The sequence below is a fragment of the Rattus rattus genome, chromosome 15 (assembly GCF_011064425.1).
Source record: "Rattus rattus isolate New Zealand chromosome 15, Rrattus_CSIRO_v1, whole genome shotgun sequence".
Lineage (NCBI taxonomy): Eukaryota > Metazoa > Chordata > Mammalia > Rodentia > Muridae > Rattus > Rattus rattus.
In genome coordinates this window covers 65,226,736-65,235,520 of record NC_046168.1, presented here as the reverse complement: position 1 = coordinate 65,235,520, position 8,785 = coordinate 65,226,736, and the positions used below count along the sequence as shown (strand labels likewise).

The window sequence follows — 8,785 nt, the reverse complement described above, 5'->3', positions numbered from 1 at the left end:
GCCTATGCCATTGAGCTTTCCTTTGGCAACCTTCAGTGAGCCGTGGGAAGGCAGAGCACTCTCTTTCCTTCCTATTCCTTACTGGGCTTTGGAGTGGTATTTAAACCACTGGACGCTGTGGAAGCCATTTGGTACCCAGGCTTCTCTGACTGGACAAGAGGGCTCAATGAGCTTTGACGCTGAGAACTGTAATGATCTTCAGAGGAGGAGGAAGAAATCGCTCTCCCAGCTTGTTCAGCTCTTCGTGGACTAGGTTAAGAGAAATGAACGTTGGCTTTGAGTTACTTTTGGTTTTGATGTTGGGTGTGAAAGCAACACAAACCGCGCAGGATACATATGCAACGTTGTTTCCAAAACCCATGGAAGATCTTTAGTTCCTCAAAACTCCACTATCAAGAATGTTTACCAAACGGGAAGCTTCAATCCTGTTGGTGAAGACAACTAACTCTTAGAGCTAACAGCTGCTGGAAGAGGAAGGGATTTTTGTTTTAAATCACCTTAAAGGGCAATTAACACCCAAGGGAGTCTGCGAAGCAATGGTCATGCTAACTGCCGTGAGCTATGCGGGGATCTGTAGGTGAGTACCACAAGGCAGGGCTGCCAACTGGTCAATGGCTTCTGTAAGTCACCTATAGTGCGTAGGATGCAGTGTAAGATAATTTGTATGTTATTAAACTGTTGATTAAACATGGCGCTGGCACGCTTGGTGGTAAGCGTGATATTATGAAGGGCCTAGGGATGTTCAGGGTGTATCTGGCTGAGAGAGTGGGCCCGTGAGCTGTGCCTAGTGAAACCCAGGGGCCATAATGACCTAACATCCTGGTTAGGGTTCCTGACAATCTGATATCAGTTAGAGTCACCCGGGGAAGAGGAAACCTCAATTGAGAAAATATCCCCTATTGGCAAGTGTCTGGAGACACTGCATTTTCTTGATGAGTGACTGACATGGGAGCCTCCAGTCCCCTGGGGGTGGAGCCACCCTGGGCAGGTGGTCCTAGGTCGTCTAAGAGCAAAGTGAGCAAAGCAAGAGGAGCAAGTCAGTGACCGGCATCTTCCCCGACCTAGGCTTCAGTCCTGTCTCTTGGCTCCTGCCTTGAACTCCTGCCCTGATTTCCCTTCAGGACGAGCTACAAGTACCAGGTGAAATAAACTCTTGCAGGTTGCTTTTGGTCAGAGCAACAGAACCCTAACCTATACACCTGATCTCTCTGGAACTTCGGGAAGCAGGATTTACACATAGCTAAGGAATAGCAGTTGCAGAAAAGTAAAGATGTTGTCACAGTTGTCAGGTGGCAGTTGACTGGGGAGGGAGTGTGTACCTCTTTCCCCACACTACCTTCACGGAATATATGGACCCAGGGGGCCTAAAAGTTGCGTCCTGGGGAAAAGCAGGTGGAAAGTTGCTGTTATACGACATGGGGGCTGGCATCCGTGTCAGAGCGATGCATAGTCTGTCTGCTCTGAAAGGTGCTGTAGAGAAGGGCATGTCTTCAAGATTTGGATCTGAGATATGTGAGGAGAGCAAACCAGATGTGAGTAGAATGGAGGACACAGGCCGAGCCATGATCTAGGAGCAGAGAAATGGGCAGAAGGTTTTTAAAAAAAAGTCCCAGAACTGAGCATTTATTCCATCCAGGGCTCTTTAGGGATTTACCCCAAACATCCTGGCCTCCTGCACCAAGGAAATGGATTTAAAAGGAGCACATGCAGCCGTTAGAAACGACTGCCGGATATTTGCAGATTAAATGATGTGTCTGGGGTAGGCTTTAAAATGTTTCAAAGAGAAAAAAAAAAGTTACCAGGGTAATGGATGAAACCCAGTCTGCCGAAGGACGATTTCTAGAGCGGGGTGGCCTGTGCTACAGGGTTTCTTTTCCTATAAAGTCAGGTTTGTTGTTCTGACCCAGCATCTGAGGAAACCAAGTTACCAAGAGGAAAAATACATTTTGGCTGGAAGTTTCCTGGTCACTTGGCCTCGAGGCTTTTGGACTGTGGCAAGGCAAGTACGTACATCATGGTGGAAGCTTGTGGTAGAGGAAACTGCTTAGCTAATGGTGGCTGTGAATGAGAAAGGAGGGATGATGAGGAGGAAGAGGAGGAGGAAGAGGAGGAGGGGAGGGGGGAAGAGGGATGGGCTTCAAGGGCATACCTCAGTGACTTTGTCATTATCTGCCAATAGCGTGACTGGCTGGCAATGCACACTTTAGCATCTGGGCCTTTCAGGGATAATTAGAATCTAAATTATAATACTGGCGTCTCTACTCTTGTGCATGCTTCATGAGTGCTTATGAAAAATGTAAAGAATCCACACGTGGAGCTGGAATGATGGCTGTAAGGCTGTTAAGAGAATTTGCTGTTCTTTCAGAGAAGCAGAGTTTTGTTCCTGATACCTGTGTCTGTCAGCTCACAACCGCCTGGGACACGAGCTGCAGACCCTCCTCTAGTCTATATGTGCACCTGCACACATAGGACACACACATAAAGCTACAGGTAAATAAAAATGAACTGCAAGAACTAAAACAAAACAAAACAAAACAAAAACCATGTTTGCATCAATCATTTATTTAATAATCTTAAAAGAACAGCTTTGTTTTCGGCCGTTACCATCTCAGGATAGCGTTGTTCAAAACTCGTTTCATTAACCACGAACGTGAAGCATTCATTAAAATGCAGTTTCCCAGGCAGGCTCTTCCTCCCAGACACATTCCCTGGGATCTCTAGGGAAGGGTAAAGAATTTGCTTCACTAAAGCTTCAGGCAGTTCTGATCCTTAATAAGGCTGAAGAGCCGCGCTCCAGGGAGGTAGGGTAGAAACTTCAAAAACCCATAAACACCACAGCAGAGCAAACCACTCTCTGCCTCCAGGCACTGTGCTTGTTGAATTTAATTCTTTAGTGTGTGTTGATGTTTCTTTCGGAAGTTCCTGGAGGGGCAGCCTAGTCTGGAGGACCGTGGTGTCATTTGGTGTTACTGTCGGAACCACACTCTTTTCCCTCTCTCTTTCACTGGGCTTTCTCTTCCAATTAGGGAAGTCCTAATGTTACTGACAGCAGCTCCAGTAAAAGGTACAAGCTGCTATCTATCACCTGTGTGTGAGTTAAGCCTGTCCACTTGACAGAGTTTAGGAAACAGATCTTGGCATGTCCATGAGTGTTTCTAAAGACTTTTAATTGAGGATGGGAGGTCCACCCTAAACCTGAATATATATGCTGGGCTTCTAGACTGATCAAAAGGGAACAAACAGAAGGAAAAATAAACCCCAGTGGGTACCAGCATTACCGGCTCTGCTTGGGGCTCTAGAAACCCCTGGCTGCTGCAGGCACACAGAACCTGCTTACATGAATATGCCACCAGCCTCATAAATATTCATGAACCCTTAGAAAACTCCTCAGCCCAGAACCCACTGTGCTGATACCCAGACAGCCCCAGGCTTATCTCTGGCGTTATCTCTTTGCCTTGCTAAATAAACATCTGGTGAATGTAAGCCTCTTGACTGAATTCTTTCCTCTGGGAAGACAGGTCTGAGAGGCCCTTGCAACAGGCTTGTCTGAATAAAAGAGAGAATCACAAATACCTGGATGGAAAGACCATTGCAGAACGTTCCCTAGCACCAGGAGACATAAGAAACCTTGCTAGCTGAGCCAGTCACTATTTCTAGCAGCCTACACACTTTTTTTTTTTTAAAAGTGTTTGCATTTATACAGTCTTGTCAAACATAGATGTCAATCCAAGGAGGCTGTCTACGATTTGATGAGGCTGTAAAACCATTCTCTAGCAAATGTTTGTTGAACCAAAGCGCCTCGCCCTAACCCCTCACTGGCTTCCATCCCAGGAGGCTTTTCCTCGCTCTTATGTCACGCGTCTCTGTGGTGAAGCTGTTGAACAAGCACCAATGTTTCTTAAGATCATTTCGGGAAAGCAGTTGGTTGAGTGACTGAAAACGTTATCAAGTCATAGACTTTTGGAGCTGGAGAGATGGCTCAGCGGTTAAGAGCACTGGCTGCTCTTCCAGAGGTCCTGAGTTCAATTCCCAGCAACCACATGGTGGCTCACAACCATCTGTAATGGGATCTGATGCCCTCTTCTGGTGTGTCTGAAGACAGCAACAGTGTGCTCACATACATAATTCTCACCTCGCTATACACTCTGGAGGCTTCACACCAACTTCATGCGACTTCACACCAACCTCAAGACACGGGCCTCTCTATTGTCTTTGTGTATGATCCGTCCATCATGGAACTCTTCATCCTTTAACTTGTGTGTGCCATATTCTGTTTTTATAAACCGTTGGCAATTGTTTCCAGCTGTTTTCTTCAAACACCAGAGGCCTTGTGATACAGCAAAAGGGCAGATCGATTGAATACCTTTTTCTTCCAAATATTTATAGTAACCTTGGCTACCTGTGACTTGATCCAGTTGTGTTTTTGTGGCTCCTTGTTTATACCACACCTCTTCAAAGTATTTACCTTAGAGAGCATGGACAGAAAGAATTATGTTAGCTGAACTCACTTTTATAGCCCCGTTCCATGTTGACCTCTGTAATTACACTAACTGTGACGACTTGGGCCCATGCCAGTGCTGCTTGCTTGTATTGACTGTCCCGGCTCCTTCCCACAATTCCAAGTTAGGGTCTGTGCACATTGAATTTAGCTTCTATCTGCTTCAAGGAAGACCCCCCCTAGCTAACACAGTTGCTAGAAAAGAAATCCACTAAGCTCATCTCATCCTGAGGTGAGAATAGACATTCCACGCAACCTGTGATACCCACAGATTCCTTCTTTGTCCTTAGAACTATTAACAGAGAGGAGCGAGGAACCTTTCATTAGATGATTTTTGTTTGTTTGAGATGAGAAGCTCCCTGTGTTGTTCAGGCTGGTCTCAAACTGTTGGGCTCAAATGATCTTCTTACCTCAGCCTCCCAATGGCTTGTCCAGAATTTTTGAGCATAATAGTTCAGTGATTCCTTCCCCTCCCCCCTCCTCCTCTCCCCCTTTCTTCTCCTCCCCCTATCCCCTACCATTGCCATGACTGCCACATGGTGGTCAAGGGACAACTTTTTGGAGCCAGTTAGTTCCCTTCCACCTTTATGCATGTGCTCTGAAGACTGAACTCAGGCCATGCTGAACTCAGGTCATGCTGAACTCAGGCCATGCTGAACTCAAGGGTCATGCTGCAAATGCCTTTACCTGCCCAACATCTCTCCATCCCTCCATTATTTATAAACTAATGTCTAAACTCAGTAAACTGGACTCGTGTATTTACCAATTTAATTCCTATTACTATAAAATATGACAATCCCACTATAGAAAACTCAAAACAGAAGGAATAAATAGGAATCTTGCCAATTAAATCACTGTTGTTTTGATGACAGGTGAACTTGTGAGTTAAAAACCAAACTTTTCTGACCGACAGGGCAGAGTGGGAGGAGTCAGCTGTCAAGTCACCAGAACATCTTGATAGCCGGGAGACCCTGGCTGGTAAACAGGGCTGGGCTAACTGTCGAGCAGAGCTCTGCCTTGCGCCTGGCTTCCAGACCTTTCTGGCAGCTCGTCCAGATGGATTGCAGCAGAAGAACGCACTTGCGTTTCATAGGCGGATTCTGGTGAGTGGCAGTGTTGTTCAGCGTTGCAACAGCCAAATTGTCACACAGGAATCTAGGGCAAGCCACTATCCAGTCTGGTGCCCGGTAGGCAGAGGTTTAGGCACTTGGTGGGGGTTTTAGGCAATCACTCAGAGAATCTGATTCGTTCAAAGAGTTCTGGAAAGCAACTAACAGGGTGGGTCTCCTACCCGACCCCTGCCGGCAAGGCCCTCTGTCTCACTCTGCCAGTGGGTTTTTCCATAGGAGCAGGACTTACTGCCCCCTGGTGGTTGTTCAGAAGAAGACAGCCTGAAGGGCAGGAGAGAGGTCTTCGCTCTGGAGTATAGAACTTCACTGTTTTACATATAAATGCAACTAAAAACAAGAACCGCTTTAACCTACAGTAGTACTTAAAGTTAAAAATGACGGTTATGCTTACTTAGGGACATTATTAAGAAATAGTCGCTTTTTCCGTAACGGGTTTGCCGTCAGAACGCAGGTGTTGTGAAAGCCACCGCTAATTCAAAGCAAAAATGGGAAAGGAAAAGACTCACATCAACATCGTCGTAATTGGACACGTAGATTCCGGCAAGTCCACCACAACCGGCCACCTGATCTACAAATGTGGTGGAATCAACAAAAGAACCATCGAAAAGTTTGAGAAGGAGGCTGCGGAGATGGGAAAAGGCTCCTTCAAGTATGCCTGGGTCTTGGACAAACTGAAAGCTGAGCGTGAGCATGGTATCACTATTGACATCTCCCTGTGGAAATTTGAGACCAGCAAGTACTATGTGGCTATCATTGATGCCCCAGGACACAGAGACTTCATCAAGAACATGATTACAGGCACATCTCAGGCTGACTGTGCTGTCCTGATTGTTGCTGCTGGTGTTGGTGAATTTGAAGCTGGTATCTCCAAGAACGGGCAGACCCGTGAGCATGCTCTTCTGGCTTACACTTTGGGTGTGAAACAGCTAATTGTTGGTGTCAACAAAATGGATTCCACCGAGCCACCATACAGTCAGAAGAGATACGAGGATATCGTTAAGGAAGTCAGCACCTACATTAAGAAAATTGGCTACAACCCTGACACAGTAGCATTTGTGCCAATTTCTGGTTGGAATGGTGACAACATGCTGGAGCCAAGTGCTAATATGCCGTGGTTCAAGGGATGGAAAGTCACCCGCAAAGATGGCAGTGCCAGTGGCACCACACTGCTGGAAGCTTTGGACTGAATTCTGCTGCCAACTCGTCAAATTGAAAAGCCTCTGCAACTGCCCCTCCAGGACGTCTATAAAATTGGGGGCATTGGCACTGTCCCCGTGGGCCGAGTGGAAACTGGTGTTCTCAAACCTGGCATGGTGGTTACCTTTGCTCCAGTCAATGTAACAACTGAAGTCAAGTCTGTGGAAATGCACCATGAAGCTTTGAGTGAAGCTCTGCCTGGGGACAATGTAGGCTTCAACGTAAAGAACGTGTCTGTCAAAGACGTTAGACGTGGCAATGTTGCTGGTGACAGCAAAAATGACCCACCAATGAAAGCAGCTGGCTTCACTGCTCAGGGGATTATCCTGAACCATCCAGGCCAAATTATGCTGGCTATGCTCCTGTTCTGGATTGTCACACGGCCCACATAGCATGCTAGTTTGCTGAGCTTAAAGAGAAGATCGATCGTCGTTCTGGTAAGAAGCTGGAAGATGGCCCCAAATTCTTGAAGTCTGGTGATGCTGCCATTGTTGACATGGTCCCTGGCAAGCCCATGTGTGTTGAGAGCTTCTCTGACTACCCTCCACTTGGTCGTTTTGCTGTTCGTGACATGAGGCAGACAGTTGCTGTGGGTGTCATCAAAGCCGTGGACAAGAAGGCTGCAGGAGCTGGCAAAGTCACCAAGTCTGCCCAGAAAGCTCAGAAGGCTAAATGAATATTATCCCTAACACCTGCCACCCCAGTCTTAATCAGTGGTGGAAGAACGGTCTCAGAACTGTTTGTCTCAAATGGCCATTTAAGTTTAATAGTAAAAGACTGGTTAATGATAGCAATGCATCGTAAAACCTTCAGAAGGAAAGAAGGTTTTGTGGACCATTTTTTTTGTGTGTGGCAGTTTTAAGTTATTAGTTTTCAAAATCAGTACTTTTTAATGGAAACAACTTGACCAAAAATCTGTCACAGAATTTTGAGACCGTTAAAACAAGTTTAATGAGAAAAAAAAAAAAAAGAAATAGTCGCACACACGATGTAGCTCGTGTGATCTGTGTCACCAATAGTCAGTTACTGTTTATGACCAGCCATATTCCGGTTGGTGCCATGAGCTGAGTCGACATCTTCTAGAGTAGCCGTGTGAGCATTTACATGTTGAACTACATATTAACTTATTGCAATGAATTTTCTTTTGTTTATTCTTTAGGATGTTAGAGAAAATGTGGGTGTGGTGCGACTATGTTTTAAGATACAGGAAAGAGTTACAGGATTCTATTACAAAAGGGGGATATAGTGTCGCACAGCGGAGCATTGTGGCTCACGCTGGCTGAACCATGGGTTGAAAAACATGGAAACTGGCTGGGTGCTGGAACGCCGTGATTCTGGGCTCTCTTTCCTCACACTGCTGAGCCTTCCCTCGTTCTTCACATGGAGCTCCTGTCTTGCGGTGCCCACTCCCCACCGGCACCTGCTGTTACAATAGGTGAGGTGCTGGCGGAGTGCAGAGTAGATGGGTGATTTGACCGCACCCTGAGTAGTTGGGTGCTGGATCTAAGTCTGAGGATTGCTGTAGAAAAGGCTCTTTCTGTAAAAAGCAGTGTATGTCCTGTGCCACCCAGTCTAGAATATCAGCTGGTCTTGGCCCATCAGATAAAACCATACAGGGTCAATCCTTTGTGTATTCCGAAAGCTAAAATATCTTCACTAAACCTAGGCCATTATCAGCACTGTATTGCATAGACAAAATGTCATCTTGTCAAGAACCTGGCTGGGGTCTGAAGAAGTGAGGGCGAATGTGCCCGAGAGCCTGCCTGGAAGCACCGGGTGATCAGCCGGCCAGCGGGACTGCTCAGATGGAGTCCCTAGGCCCCAGCTGTACCTGAAGCTTTTGTTTTGACCACTCTTGGATGGCTGTCCTCCACCAAGAAGGCTGCGGTCCAAGGCTTACCAACTGGGACAAACAGGTTTGTCCTGAACCCACATAGTCCGGGTACAGCCTCCTCCCGGA

At 46.6% G+C, this 8,785-nt stretch overlaps 1 pseudogene across 1 annotated transcript; it reads left to right on the top strand.

Annotated features, from left to right (window-relative positions):
* The first annotated feature begins 6,030 nt into the window (after positions 1-6,030).
* LOC116884505 lies at positions 6,031-7,795 on the top strand (annotated as a pseudogene). Its single transcript, XR_004385873.1, has one exon. The product of XR_004385873.1 is annotated as an elongation factor 1-alpha 1-like (transcript).
* Positions 7,796-8,785: the final 990 nt, after the last annotated feature.